The sequence below is a fragment of the Astatotilapia calliptera genome, chromosome 6 (genome assembly GCF_964374335.1).
Source record: "Astatotilapia calliptera chromosome 6, fAstCal68.1, whole genome shotgun sequence".
NCBI classification, from domain to species: domain Eukaryota; kingdom Metazoa; phylum Chordata; class Actinopteri; order Cichliformes; family Cichlidae; genus Astatotilapia; species Astatotilapia calliptera.
The window spans coordinates 13857569-13873959 of NC_137427.1; the positions used below are offsets into that span (position 1 = coordinate 13857569).

Consider the following 16391-nt stretch of genomic DNA (forward strand, 5'->3'; position numbering starts at 1 on the left):
GGGCCGGTGTAGGTGCAGGAGCTAGCTGGACCTCTGTCGCTCCCACCCGAGGAACTGAGACGGGTGCAGGAGTCGGCAGGATCACGGCTGACCTCACCCGGGGAACCGGAACAGGCACAGGCGACGGCTGGGTGTCCATCAACCCCACCCGAGGAGCAGGTACGGGTGCCGGGATGAACGGAGCCTCTGCCAGGCTGGGGATAGAAGCAGGGACCGGCTGGACCTCAGCCACCCTCTCCCGAGGAACTGATACGGGAGCAAGGGAAAGCTGGGCCCGCGCTGCCCTGGTTACAGGAACTGGAGTTTGAGAGCAGAGTTCAGGAGCAGCAACAGACACTGGGAAAACCAAGTTATTGACGCCAAACTCAGTTTTAGGAGATCTAGGTTTAAAGCAAGCAGGTCCTAGGAAATCCACTGCTATTACACTCTCCAGGTTAGCGCTAGCAGTCCTGGAGGAGGTTAGCTCAGGGACAGTCACCGAAGCAGTTTCAAAACAGACAACATCAACAACTGTCTCTTGAGGAACGGTGTGCTGTCTAACACAGGTCAGAGAAGGAAGAACGCCAGAGACAGTTCTTTTCAGAATCGAGGCTGGAAGGACAAACACAGGTTGAGAAACAAAGTCAATTTTCATATAGTCCATAGGTGAACCAACTCGGCAGGCTGACTCAGATTGAACTGGATGGGGAGCCACACAGTCCAGGGACGAAGTAACACCCACAACAGTTTTCACAGCAACAGGTTCAGAGGAGTAGCGAACAGGATCAAGCATGCGTTGCCGTGGGTCACAAAACTTGACCTGATCAAGCAACTCTTTAACGCTTAACCCTAGTCTTTCAGTTAGCTTAGCAAAGGAAGCGACCATCTTGTTACCGCTCACTCGAGAAACTGAATGATTAAACACTGGTTGTGGACAACGGGTTGGCACATGAAACAGTTACTAGAAGGAGCATCAGTTACAGAACACTCAGTCTCAGATGGTTTGGCTGATGATGGTGGTGGTGTGTGGCTGAGTTCAGACTGGAAAACCCCAGAGTGTACAGGCTGGTTAAAACAGTTCTGTGGGGCTGCAATGCTGGTAGCAGTGTGTGGGTGAGTCTGGTGTAGGATAGCTGTCTTAGGTTCAGCTGTCTCTACATGTAACACATTCATATCGGTTAAATCAAAGGACATACTGCGAGCTTTACAAAAATCAGAGGGCTCAAAAACACAAAGGTTGCTAGCAACTGGTGAATGATCCGACACCGAGGTGCCTCGCTGTATAGTGTCTCCAGAGTCCAAACACACAGTGGTGGAGTTATCCGATTCAGGAAACACAATGGCGGGCAAAACAGAGTTACTCACAGTGGTGGAAAAGTCATGAAGTCCGGGTCCAGAAAACTTGGGCTGAGAGTGTGACGCACAGTCACTCTCACCCAGGGATGAAAACTGCTCCGCTGCTCGGGAACGCCGGCGACGTAAACGCCGTTTTCTCCGGGAAGGGGGAGGAGACGAGCCGGACCGCGAATCCTCCAGCGGACCGGGCTGAACGTCCTCCGACTCTTCACACTGGAGAGGCAGCTCTGGGCGGATGCCTACGGTGGAAACGAGGAAGTCCCGGATGTGGGGGTGCAGCGCGCCGAACAGCCACGGGAGTCCGGACACCATCCGCTGTAGACGGACGGCTACGACCTCCCGGTGTTCGTCTCCTGGCAGCACTTCCCACTCCTGACAGTGATATTCCACCGTGTAGATTAAATCCTCCCGGAGCTCAGCGGAGGGGTTGTGAGTTGCTGGGTCCATGTCGTGGTCGTAGTCTTCTGTCATGGTCGGCTGTGTGGCAGGCAGGATGAGGACCCAATCGCAAAACTCACGGACTCAAGGGATGAACTCAAAAGGCAGCTTTATTGCTGACAAGATGACAGGAAAATACAAAACTTAAACTGGGCACAATAAACTAATACTTGGAGAGAGACACAGGGAAATCCACGCAGCATGAGGGAGACTACGACACAGAACTGAGGGAGACGCAGACATAAATACACAGAGGGTTAACGAGGGAAGTGGGAGCACACGGGGAACACAGCTGACACAGATAATCATAACGAGACAGGGCAGGAGTGAACACAACATGACGCATACTGACGAGAGACTGTCAAAGTAAAACAGGAAGTACAGAGGTTCAGACAGGAGGAGAGAGCATGGGGAGAACACAGACATAACAGGCTGGGGAAAACATGGAATAAAACACGAAAGGGGACAAGGGCTCATGAATACATAGAGGGGCACACAGGGGGTGAGAGTCACAAAGGGAAAGCACACAGGGAACAACATAACAGGGCAACTCAGGAAACAGAACCTAAACAGGGAACTGAATACAAAAATACAAGAGAACTAAGAATACTGGGCCAACACGGCCCAGGACCATGACACATTTTCACCCAGAGAACTGCAGCTCACTGGATATTACCATCTCCGTAAACACTGGAGATGGTTATGTGGCAAAATCAAAGTCGAACAGCAGTTTTCTGCAGCACTCAGACCAACTTGTCTGGCAGCAACAACTAAGCCACATTCTAAGTCACTTAAATCTTCCTCTCCTTTTCTGATGCTCGGTTAAAACTTCAGATCTTCTTGGACATGTTCACATGTCTAAATACATGGGGTTCATGCAATGTGACCTGATAGTTAGATAGTTGTGTTAACGAGGAGTTAAACAGGTGTTCCTAATAAGTGTATTTTTCCCTGCTAATGAATTAAGCATCAATGAAACCATAGTTTCAAAGAAATCAGATTAATAATACGAAAATATGTAATTTGTATTTTTTTTCCTCATGTTTGTTTCTACAGACTGATGGGCCTCTCCCAGTCTCCTGTGTTGTGTTTTGTCATAGACACAACAGGAAGTATGAATGATGACATTGATGAAGCAAAGAGGGTTTCTTTTGAGATCATTGACAGAAAAAGGGGAACAGGAGAGGAACCCTCTGGTTATATATTGGTACCTTTCAATGACCCAGGTAGATCATTTACAGGTTGAATTTGTGCTTTGTTATGTAGAAAAGATGTTGTTTGAAAAGAATATTGTAATAATAATTATTACATTATTATAGACTTAATTTGGGAATCAATTTCTTTTGTTATTTAGTCTTCCATATGAATGAGAATATAATAGCAGCTGTGTTTGTAGCAAATCTTTAAAAGAGCAAATGTGTCACAGATCAACAGTTTGACTGCAGATGGAGGAGGAGATGACCCAGAAATGGCCTTGTCTGGACTGCAGGTGTTAACAACATAACAAACTGTTTTCTACTTTAGACAAAAGTTTAAAAACATCATATTTGATTTGGGAGAAAAAAATGGTATAGAAAAAGTATAGACACAGTATTCTCAGAATGACCTTTTGTTATTAAACACGTGTTGTTGAGGTGGCCAGAAATGCCACTTTTCACTCAGACTGTATTTTTTATTATTATTATTAATTATTAATTGTTGATACTTTGTCCTGTCTTTCATACAAATAATATTGAAGCTTGCACTGACAGCAGCTCCACCCTTCTCTGAGATTTTTCTCTTCACTGATGCTCCAGCTAAAGACGCCCACCTGAAAAACACCATTATTGCTCTTATAGAGAGCACCAAATCTCAGGTAAGAGTAAACTTTGTATCATCCTTGCTCTTAAAAATGTCATTTTTGGCATGTAACATCTGATAATTTGTATAACATTTGTCTTGAAATGAAGAACATTATCTGAAGTTTGGAGGGACCAAACTTTTTAAACAGGTTCCCCACACACCTGTATGTGCCTTTTATTCTGTGCTCCAACCTCCTTTCCTTTGCATGTTTTTCATCGTCTGTCAAGGCTGCCAGGCCCGAAAGCTGCTGCCTCTGGCCTAGCTCATTGATCATCATTCATCTTTCATCTTCATTATCAATAAATGTTTTCCACTTAGGCTTGTGGTCCTTGATAGTGAAAAGAACTTTTAAGATTTTTTTCCTCATGCTTGCAGGTTACTTTCATGCTCACAGGCAGTGCAGCAGTTCGACGTCGCCGCAGAACCTCTCAGGGTGTGGCTCCACGTGTAATGGGTCGATCTGCTGTCCAGTTATACCAAGACCTAGCTGAAGCTTCTGGAGGTCAGGCCATTCAGGTCACTAAGTCAGAACTCTCTCTGGCTACCAGTGTTATAGTAGACTCATCAGCCAGCGCTGTGGTAAGGCATCAATCAAGAGAATCATATCTGACTGAAGATCACACTGTGTGAGTAAATGTGATGTTTCTCTCCTTTTTCTCTTAGGTGACAGTTTTTCAGGCATCAAGGAATCCTGGAAGGCCTGACAATTTTAATTTTACTGTTGACTGTGCAGTGGAACTCACTGATGTCTTCACAGACATCTTCAACATATCACTCATCCAGGCTGTCGTCCCCACATGTTTTAAAGCCACCACAATCATTCCGGTTCCAAAAAAGTCATCTCCCTCCTGCTTTAATGACTACCGTCCTGTTGCACTTACTCCCATCCTGATGAAGTGCTTCGAACGACTAGTCATGCAACACATCAAGACTGTCCTGCCCCCCTCCCTGGATCCCTTCCAGTTTGCGTATCGGCCCAACCGCTCAACCGATGATGCCATCTCCACTGCACTCCACTCGGCACTCACACACCTGGACAAAAAAGACTCATATGTTCGAATGCTGTTCATAGATTTCAGTTCAGCATTCAACACTATAATCCCCCAACAGCTCATTCAAAAACTGGTCCAGCTGGGGCTCAACACCTCACTGTGCAACTGGCTGTTGGATTTCCTCACCGGAAGACCTCAAGCAGTACGGGTTGGCAGTAATACATCCAGCACCATCATTTTAAACACAGGGGCCCCGCAGGGATGTGTGCTGAGCCCCCTCCTCTTCACTCTGCTGACCCATGACTGCACTCCATCATACAGCTCCAACCTCTTCATCAAGTTTGCGGACGACACAACGGTGGTGGGTCTCATTAGCAACAGGGATGAGACCGACTACAGAAGTGAGGTGAGACGCCTGGCCACGTGGTGTGCTGACAACAATCTCTCTCTGAATGTGGAGAAGACGAAGGAGATTGTTGTGGACTTCAGGAGAATGCACACCCAACATGCTCCTCTGACCATTGACGGAGCGTCTGTGGAGAGAGTGAGCAGCACCAAGTTCTTGGGTGTGCACATCACAGAGGATCTCTCCTGGACGTACAACACCACAGCACTGGCCAAGAAATCACAGCAGCGTCTCTTCTTTCTCCGCAAACTAAGAAGAGCAGGAGCACCAGCCCCCATCATGTACACTTTCTACAGAGGCACCATCGAGAGCATCCTGTCGAGCTGCATCACTGTGTGGTTTGGAGCCTGCAATGCGTCCTGTCATAGAACCCTCCAACGCATAGTGAGAGCTGCAGAGAGGATCATTGGTGTCTCTCTCCCCTCCCTCCAGGACATTTACAGCACCCGTCTCACTAAAAAAGCCCTTTGCATAGCGGCTGATCCCACGCACCCAATGCAAAGCTTCTTCAAGCTGCTGCCGTTGGGGAGGAGACTGCGGAGTCTCCAGGCCAGGACCAGCAGGCTGAAGGATAGCTTCATCCATCAGGCTGTCAGGAAGCTTAACTCCCTCCCGATTCTGCCCCCTCTCCCCTCTCTCCTCCACGGTCTCACTGAACTCTGTCACACACACACAAACACACACACTCTCTGACTCACTCACTGGCCTGCACCAGTTACCAGTCACTTTGTGGAGCATTGGACTGCCATTACCTCATAAGACTTTGTTGTTACACTTTCTCTTACCGTACATTACTAAATCTCCATTTGCACTATTTGCCTATTTGCACTACTCTGCCTGGTTTACACTCAATGTCACTTACCCATTATATTGTATATTGTATAGCTTTCTTGTTATATGTAAAATTGTATTTATTTAAATTTTTACTTTTTAATTATTTTACTTGCATTTTTAATCACTTTTATATTTAAATATATTTAAATGTTCATTTGCTATTTATCTAGGGATTGAGAGTAACGCAATTTCTATTCTCTGTATGTCCTGTACATGTGGCAGAATCGACAAATAAAGTTGACTTTGACTTTTTTGACTTTGACTTTGATAGCTCATTACAGAACATAACAGCTTACATCACAGGAGACTCTGCTCTCACCTTCAGCCTCACCAGCTCCACAGGTTTTGTCATCATGAATGTCTCTTAATAATTCTAAGATGCATTTTTGATGCATTTGTTTCATTTTTCGTTGCCTCTTATATCATCATATTGAATCTTTGTAATTGTTTATCCCTCTCCTCCAGGTGAAACACATTTTCTGCTGAGTATTTCATGGTTCAGGCTTTTAATTCTAAGGCTCTATTTGATGCATTTGTTTTATTAAACTTCTACTTCTTACACTGTCATGTTGAAAACACCTTTATAATAGTTTGTCCCTCTCCTCCAGGTGTATCTCAGACTTCCAGTCAGTCCAGTGGGCCTTTGGCATTTGTCACCACAGCAGGAAACTTGCGTCATTTAATCCTCAACACTGATAATGAAACGGGCCTATGGCAACTCAGTGTTAGATCAAGTAACCCTTACCTAGTAAAGGTTACAGGTCAGTATTATGGAAGCTTATTTTTAGGCTCTGAGTTACATGAAATGTTTTAGAAAAAAAATGTATTTACAAGGTCTGTTTCTACTTCTGAACATACATATTCCATCCCTTCTGATCTATTTTGTGTATCAGGTCAGAGTTCAGTGGACTTCATTTATAACCTTGTCGAAGAGCATGAGGGAGCCCATGGGGACTTCAGTGTAAAAGAAGGACGTCCTCTCTCAGGTCAGGCTACTTTTATGGTGACTGTTTGTTCATTTTTATAGTTGTAAAGTTCTGTTGTGGTAGACAATTTTCTACATTGTCCAAAGAGTCATAATAATAATGGATTGGATTTATATAGCGCTTTTCAAGGCACCCAAAGTGCTTTACAAGGCCACTATTCATTCACTCTCGCATTCACACACTGGTGGAGGCAGCTACGGTTGTAGCCACAGCTGCCCTGGGACAGACTGACAGAAGCGAAGCTGCCATATCGCGCCATCGGCCCCTCTGGCCAACACCAGTAGGCGGTAGGGTAAAGTGTCTTGCCCAAGGACACAACGACCAGGACAGAGAGCCCGTGGATCAAACCGGCAACCTTCCGGTTACAGATACACTTCCCAACCCCCTGAGCCACGGTCGCCCCATCTTTTAATCAACAATCATTTGTCTTGAAAAAGTTACTCTGTGCCCCAAAGGTTTATGCTACATCATGTTACAGTCAGTACAGTTCAAACTTAACTATTCTGTCCTACAGCTTACCTTTTTTATTTTTGCAGGTTGTGTTTCACTTTAAGGGCATGTCATACTGATACTCATTTAGTAACCTTTTTTTCTTTACCTGTCTTTCAGGTGGTAATACCAGCTTCTTGATCACTGTGACAGGAAGTGAAACAGTAAAGGTCACAGAAGTCACACTGTTTGACAGCTCAGGTCCGAAAGAGGTCAAAGGATCATTGCAGGTGTGAGGCCGTCTATATGACAGATAAGGCTTAGTTGAAGTTGGAGTCATGCATCAATCCCAAGTGTCACCAGCAAATCTACAACACAATGACTGAAAAAGAAAAAAACATAGTGTTCATTGGTCCAGTAGAAATCACGAGCTGTGAATAAACCTCAGTGAAATGAATAAGCATTTATTTGAAATTATAATATTACTTATAGTAAAGAGATATTGTTGGCATTTCAGAGCTTAATTAAAATTGTGTGAATTTAAAACATTGTGTAATTTTCAAACCTTAAATACATGAATGCCCTGCTGCAACACCCACAAATACTCCTCGCACTCACCCTACCCTGCCATAAGGATGTAGTCATATATTGTTTGGTCTGGTTACTGTTAATCTGTTGACAATGCATGTTGCTCCTTCTTGTCTCATGCAGTCATTAGGAAACAACGATTTCCTGGTGACATTTAGTGGAATCCCAGCAGGTGAGTTTGTGCTTATCCTGAAAGGAGAGGCCAGCAGCTCCACTTCCAGGTCCACTTCAAGCAGCTTCCAGAGACAAGCGTCCACACAGATCAAGACCTCCAGCATCTCTGTCACTGTGAGATCAGTTAATGTGTGCTTTCTGAAGAATCCTTAACCTCACCATAAGTAAACTGAAACATTTTTATTGTGTTTTTTTTAATCAGAATCAGAATCAGAAACTTTATTGTCATTGTCATGAGAACAACGAAATTAAGAATGGTCCCCGATCATTGCATCATCCCTAGCAATATCAAAATATAAATAAAACAATAAAATTCAATAAATAAAATAGATAGAATACTTAAAATACTAATAAGATATAACAGTAAAACATTCACATACATTCCCACACACATGCTTCAGACTGTGCATAGATTAACACAAGAGTGGCGTGATGGACATTTTTTTGTAGTATTCAGATGTGTTATTGCAGTTGGATAACAGCTGTGTTTGAGTCTATTAGTCCTTGCTCTGATTGCCCTGTACCGTCTGCCTGAGGGCAACAGTTCGAACAGGGAGTGGCCAGGATGTGAGGTGTCTTTTATGATGTTTTGGGCCTTTTTAAAACAGTGGGCATTGTGTAGAACTTCCAGTGTGGGGAGAGGGCAGCCAGTGATCTTTTGGGCGGTGTTAATGATCCCTTGGAGTGCTTTCCTCTGAGCCCCTGTGCAGCTAGTGTACCAGATGCATATGCAGTAAGTTAGAACACTCTCAATGGTGGCTCTGTAGAAGGACACCAGCAGTCTCTGTGTGATGTTATTCCTCCTGAGAATTCTCAGGAAGTACAGTCTCTGTTGGGCCTTTTTCAGCAGCTCGGAGGTGTTCACACTCCAGGAAAGGTTCTCCTCTATATTGACTCCCAGGAAGCGGAAGCTTGCCACCCTTTCTACACAGTCCCCATTTATGAATAGTGGTTGGATCTCTGCCTTTTTCCTTCTGAAGTCTATTATGAGTTCTTTGGTTTTTGAAGTGTTGAGGAGGAGGTTATTGGCCTTACACCATGACATAACTTTATATCATATAGCCATCTACGTAAATAAGTCTACAATCATAAACATTAGACATTCCTACTGTGCTTCTTTCAGTGTGAAGTCATGTCATTATGCATCAACATATTGTTGTCAACAATGTTAAAAATAATATTTTCCTTCCCCTGCTCCTCTCTCTCTCTTCTTGTCCAGGCCCAAGCCAATAATACCAACATCGAGCCGGGCACCACTATCTCCATCCCCTTCTCAGTCGCCACAACTGCTGATGGAGTTATAACTGACTCTGCAACTGAGACATTTACAGTGCGAGTCAGCAATGACCGCAGTTATACTTCCACTTCACCCAGCAGTGTTACTACTGTAGCAGGCAGTGGTGGTAAAGCCAATGGCACCGTGACCCTAACAGCTCCATCCAGTGCTGCATCAGGAACAGACGTGACCCTCACCATTGAGGCAGAAAACTCTGCTGCCACCGACATCAACTATGTAGTTCTCAGGTTTTCTGTGAGTGCTAAGGTGAGTGATAATGGTTAGAATATTTTTGTACATTCTTCTTAATTCTGTAATAATTAATGATCGCGTACATAATGTATCAAAAAGAAATACAGATTTTTGTCATTTTTATTTCAAATTAAAGATAGATAGGTTTTACATGCGATTCGATTTGATATTGTTGTTTGCAGTTAAAGTAAGGCTTTATGTGCCATACTTCTCTTGTGAATTGTTGATGTTAAATTGTTTGTCATGGTTTGCTAGACAAGGACACAAATGTAGACACACTAGACTGGCTGAACAAACTAAAACACCTTTATGTATAAAAAAAATACAGATGAGAAACACATCACAAAAATGAAAAAAGGAGAACTGAGGATGTTAATGCACAAAGGATAATTAGGTGAATGTGGAACAGGCGGGTAAACAATCAAGAACGAGATAAAGATAAAGTAAAACTAAATGCAAAAGCCTGCTAAAATAAGACAAGAATGTAAGAAGAATTACCACAAAGACAGAAACTTTACGAGAACTGACACTGACATGCAAAGATTTGATTATGTTCTTTTCTTTTTATCTTTAATAACTGGTATCACACATTCCCAACCTGTTTCCCTCATCGTGTTTATTTCTCTGTCTCCAGGTGACAGATGTTAACCGTCCAGTTTGCCAGGTAGTCAACACATCAACCTGTGCCTCCACTTCATTGCTTTGTGCTTCCTCCCAGTGGGAGTTCATTGCCAATTTCACTGATGGCATCAATGGAACTGGCATTGAGAGTGTAACCATTCGCCAAGGGAATGGTACTCTGAATATGAGCACAGTGGTTGAAGCAGGGGGTGAGAATATTACCCTGGTTACCTACACTGCCTCCAGCTGCTTACCGATTGTGGAGCTGACTGCTGTAGATAGTGTAGGAAATGTGGGGACATGTGTGGGACAGGCTAGAGTGCTTACCACACCTCCTCCTACGATACCTACCCCTGCAACTACAACTGCAGTTCAAACAACATCCACCAGAGGGTACACTTTGAACATATCAACCATTCTTTGGCTTAGTGTTGTGTTTTCAGTACTTTTGAAGTAACAGAGAAGAAATGCCAATTGTGCTGAATTTGTGAATCTGTGACATATGGGTCAAGTGACCTAACCTTGACTGCTGACCTGAGCTGGCTTTGAAGCAAAACACTGATAAAAAAAAAAAAAAAAAAAAAACATATACTAAGACCTGCAATTATCGGTACATCGGCATTGACTTTGAGTAATCTTCTTTAGGACCTAAAGATTTGGCACGTATTTAGATTTTTTTTTAAATGTTTTATTTTACAATATTGTATTTTACAATACTTCATTAAGAATATAAGACATTAGGCAATGTCTGTAATTTTAACAGAATACAATGTTGCACTCAAAATTACAATAAATTGCAGTTTTTATGTTGCAGTGTTGTGATTTATATGCAACAACCTTTGTCTTGCTACCTAATTTCACTGTGCAAGCAACTGTACAATAACAATAAAAGTCCTAAGTTCTACAAATAAACACTACCAATCAGATATTTGGTATAATTTCTACATTCCATTGTTTTCCGTGAAAACATATGAAATTACGATGAATAGGAAATGTAATGAACTGGGCATGCTGACTCAGAGTTAGTAGTAGTTGGTAATGATTTAAATCCAAATAACGAATGTGTTCACCAAATTTTGCTGTCATTTAAAAAAAAAAGAAAAAGCGTTTTGCAGTGATTACAGCCTGGGAGACCTTTTTAAGGTCATTTGATGAGATTTCACTCTATGCTTCCTGGAGCATCTCCCAGAAGCTGGATTGGCTTGATGAGTCTTTCCCCATACCATATGATCAAGCTGCTTCCAAAACAGCTCAACAGGCACAACTATGAAAGGAAAGAAAGAGGGCACAAATACAATATACAGGGTGGGCCATTTATATGGATACACCGTAATAACATGGGAATGGTTGGTGATATTAAAGTCCTGTTTGTGGCACATTAGTATATGTGAGGGGGCAAACTCCTCAAGATGGGTGGTGACCATGGTGGCCATTTAGAAGTTGGCCATCTTGGATACAACTTTTGTTTTTTCAATAGGAAGAGGGCCATGTGACACATCAAACCTATTGGTAATGTCACAAGAAAAACAATGGTGTGCTTTGGTTTCAACGTAACTTTATTCTTTCATGAGTTATTTAAGAGTTTCTGACCACTTATAAAATGTGTTCAATGTGCTGCCCATTGTGTTGGATTCTCCCACTCTTCACACACTGATAGCAACAGCGCAGGAGAAATGCCAGCCCAGGCATCCAGTATTCGTAGTTTCAGGTGCTGCACATCTTGTATCTTAATTAATTAATGATTTTAAATTGCCCATAGTTGTGTTACACCTCTGAACTTTTTTCTCTTTTTTTCCAGCATTACCATCCTGCCCTCCTGCTTTATGACCATGACTGCCAGACAGGTAATGATGCTTCTGGTGGTGCTGGTCCTTTTCCTGCCGTGTCTCATTCGTAGCTTTAAACCACTCTTCTACTCAAATTCTTTCACCCACCGTGACATCACGCGAATAGCTGTCCTTCGAAAGACAGCAGAGGTCTGCCGAGATATCGCTGCTTCTGAAGGACTGGACTTCAGTCTTACTGTGATTTGGAAAGACTCTTAAAAACAAACACGAATACATGGAGTAATACATACAAATACATTTTTCTAAAATCACTGACTTCACCAAACAAGTTTCCAAATTTCCCAGATCCTAATCCATTTAAAAGTTCCTGAGATGTGCCCAAGCAATCAATATAGGCCCAGTTGCTGTCAATAATTTGGTGTCATTACAAGACACAGAATTCAAGTAAGTCCAGTAAGTCAGAGCTGTTTTGTGCAATAAAGTCAGCAATGCCTTGGCTGATTTGTATAAACATGCTGGAAAATTATAAAGTATTGCTTCACTTATAGATTAAGTAAGTAATGTACAAATATTTACATCCTAAACAATTACTTTACATCAAAGTGCCATGTTTAAGATGTTCTAATATACAAATCCCTTTCTGAAGATTGATAACAGCTTGACTACTGCCAAGGTGAAAAAGGCCTGTTCATGTACAGACACATCTACCATCCACTTTGAAACGTCGATTGCTACCATGTACCTCAACAACGGACTAGTGGACCAGGGTTTTTCGCTGAGTGCAGGACGCCACTTTGACGATGAGGCCTTCCAGGGAGGACGGGACATCATTACAGCAGGTACATCAAAATTTGACAATATAGGCCAGAAAACAATCAACATAATTGTTTTATAGACAATGTGTTTTGGCATTACTGATGTAGGCACAGCTAGGCAGATAGATAACTCTTCAACACGTGACATTATTAATACACTCCCTTCAAAATACAGAAAGAGTCAAACGGAACGAAATCAGCAAAGATTTTTTTCACTCTCACTTACATCTGTTGCCATATTATCAATGATTATCAATGAAAACATATACAATGTAAAATAAGACATGGGTAAATAAACCTCCCAGGCACAAGAGATGAGACGCTGCCAAAAAATAAAGGAACTGAATCAGGAACTGAATCAGAAGGCACGGACAAACACACAAGACTGAAAACACAACAGGGCATACACAAAAGTGAAAAATTAAATATTAAACAATCTAGGAATCAATCCGAGGCTCATTAACAGAGAGAAACTAATAAGCCAGAAAACAAAAAACATATGGTCAACAACCCAGGACCATAAAGTAACAGGATGGACAATAACAGGGAGGATGTTTTATTTGTAAGTTTTATGATATTAAGTCATTATACAAGTCATTATTACTCATGTAATGCATAAAAGGCTACCGAATGATGACAACAAAAATTATTTTTGACATGTTTATAAAAGAAATTATTAAAAATACAAAAATATCTGTTTATACTGTAAATAAGGGTATCAGGGTAGACATGTTGTGCTTTTACGCATACAGTATATGAATCATTCTGAAACGTGGCAAAAAGAAAAGATTGATGAAAGACAGATATTTACTCTGGTTCCTGAGGATTGTCTCCTTCCAAAAAGTGTATCAATGGAAAAAAAAAATAACACTTGGTGCAAATTATAAGTAAGGCTATGCAGCAGAATTGTTTTCTTCTGATTTTTCTAACTTTTTGTATTGAGAAATGAATTTGAACAGATAATTGCGCACATGGGATTTTAGGCCTCTCATACATAATTTTTTCTATGATAGAGGAGGGCGAATAGTATAAGACACGCTTTTAGAAACACATAGTGGCCCATGTTTATACAAAATACACTCAAATGGCACCCAACTACAGGAATGACCCAGCCACATGAGTGAGTTACTTTCTGGCTCTGATTAGTTGTTACAAAAACAAAATGAAACAAAAAAAAACCTCTAGCACCACCTGCTGGTCAGATTTAATGTCTGCACACTATGCACAGCTAGTTAGTTGGAATACCGACAAAATATTCTACTGTCAAATGTAAAAATGTTTGGAAAATGAAAACAAGATTTTTGCAAATAACAGATGTTAAATTTGCAGATATAAAATTAAGTTAGATGGTAATTCAATATTCAACAAACCATAAAAATTGAAAAAAATGATTTTGTTGTTGTAAATGTAGGAAATGAAGTAAATGCACAATATAAGATGTGATATATAAAATATAACGGACAGCCTTATCCTCACACTGAAATTAAAGTTTTGCATTGCAAGCCAAATGATTGCAGCTTATACCTAATAATCTGTTGTATTTTGATAAGGCCCACGCTAAGAAAATCCATGCAGGCACAGATGGTACTTTATTTTGGTGGGCACACCATGCAAAGGAGCAGCATCTAGCTGCATTTCAAGACTGCTAAACTGAATCCAAAGTATTTCCATGCAAAATGAAATATCCAATAAAGCATAGTCAACAGCAACACTGAACAGACGTCAAAAGACCCCTGGCATTTCTATGCAGCTGGAGGAGAACTTGCCCTCTCTCTTCCAGATGTCATCCACTGACTCTGGAAAGGTTTCCTGTTTTGAGCCAAGTTCTTCTACCGCTGCAGTGCTGTCTTGCAAAAGAAAAAATACAAACAAAAAAAATACAAAAAAAAGAACTGCAGGTATACCACGACTTTCTGCAACTCAAATAAAAAAAAAGCGCCATTTATTGCAAAACAAAAGACCCAGTAATACATTTCTTATGAAAACACTAGATAAACATTATACTAAAATAGAAAGCTCCAAGTGTCGCGAAATCAATCAATCTAGAGCAGTGAAACAAACCACAAAGGCCCAGACGAGTGCAATCAAACAATGAGTTTATTAACACACAGGAGAAGAAACATCAGCATATGTCTTCTACCAAAAATACATCTTGAGTACACTTTTAAAGCTTTGGGGTACACCCCCATGGCGTCAGATACAGATCAAAGACGTCTCTGGGTCTCTGAGGGCTGATCCTTGACTCTGGTCACCTGTTACCAAGTAGACTAAAATGCAGCAGGTTGCTGAATACACTCAGGCCTTTAATCAGGCCTGTTTCTAGATTATATTTGGTGTATATGCTATAAGAAATGCTATAAGAAATAAATGATAAAACTGCAGATTATATGTTAGCAATAAAATTTCTGTATTTCCATACAAGTCACACTGACTGATCCATTTGGGAGCTGTAAGAGCTGGTTCTTCTAAGGAGTCAGACCAAAATAACACCAATCACCACTGGACACGCAAACACATATTCCTGATGCAGCTCCATCCAGTGCTGCATCAGGAACAGACGTGACCCTCACCATTGAGGCAGAAAACTCTGCTGCCACCGACATCAACTATGTAGTTCTCAGGTTTTCTGTGACTGCTAAGGTGAGTGATATTTTCCATCCATTCTCATTTACTTAGCGTTCATAGGGTCCCGAGGGGGTGGGACTTAGGTGATATTTTTCAATGAAATATTTTTTAACATTATTCTTAATTCTGTAATAATTAATAATCACGTACATAATGCATCAAAAGGAAATACATATTTTTGTTACTTTTATTTCAAAAATAAAAATAACAGTGTGTGTCATACTTCTCTTGTGAATTACTGATGTTAAATTGTTTGTTATGGGTTGCTAGACAAGGACCCAAATGCAGACTCATGAGTCTTTCTTATTTATAAGAAAGACACATGAGAAAGATATCACAAAAATGACAAAGGGAGAACTGAGGATATTAATAAGCAACGAATAATTAGGTGAATGTGGAACAGGCGGGTAAACAAACAAGTGCAAACAATCAAGGACGAGCTAAAGGAAGTAAAACTAAATGCAAAAGCCTACTAAAATAAGACAGAAATGTGAGAGTAATTACCATTACCACAAAGACAGAGACTTAACAAGAAATTCGTTGCAGGATAAACTGAATCTAAATGACATGCAAAGATTTGTTCATTTCTTTTTATCTTTAATAACTGCTACCGCACATTCCCAACCTGTTTCTCATCATGTTAATTTCTCTGTCTCCGGGTGACAGATGTCAACCTGTGCCTCCACTTCATTGCTTTGTGCTTCCTCCCAGTGGGAGTTCATTGCCAATTTCACTGATGGCATCAATGGAACTGGCATTGAGAGTGTAACCATCCACCAAGGGAATGGTACTCTGAATATGAGCACAGTGGTTGAAGCGGGGGGTGAGAATATTACGCTGGTTACCTACACTGTAGTGATGGGTCAGTCGCGAACGAAATGGCTCTTAGAGCCGGCTCTTTGACGTTTACGATGCTTTTTTTTCCCCCTTTCTCTTGCCCTCTCTTTCACTTTTTTTCGCTTCACGCTGCACGTCAGACTTGTGTTTGCGC

General features: G+C 41.6%; 1 pseudogene across 1 annotated transcript in view; it reads left to right on the forward strand.

Annotated features, from left to right (window-relative positions):
• The window catches only part of LOC113024940 (uncharacterized), a 40200-nt pseudogene extending 29115 nt beyond the window's left edge, over positions 1–11085 (forward strand). The window contains exons 7-17 of the transcript XR_013909371.1: positions 2830–3049; positions 3200–3262; positions 3512–3628; positions 3991–4194; positions 4279–5697; positions 6467–6608; positions 6741–6833; positions 7443–7552; positions 7974–8138; positions 9244–9567; positions 10187–11085. The product of XR_013909371.1 is annotated as an uncharacterized LOC113024940 (transcript). The remainder of the gene's footprint in view (positions 1–2829; positions 3050–3199; positions 3263–3511; positions 3629–3990; positions 4195–4278; positions 5698–6466; positions 6609–6740; positions 6834–7442; positions 7553–7973; positions 8139–9243; positions 9568–10186) is intronic.
• Positions 11086–16391: the final 5306 nt, after the last annotated feature.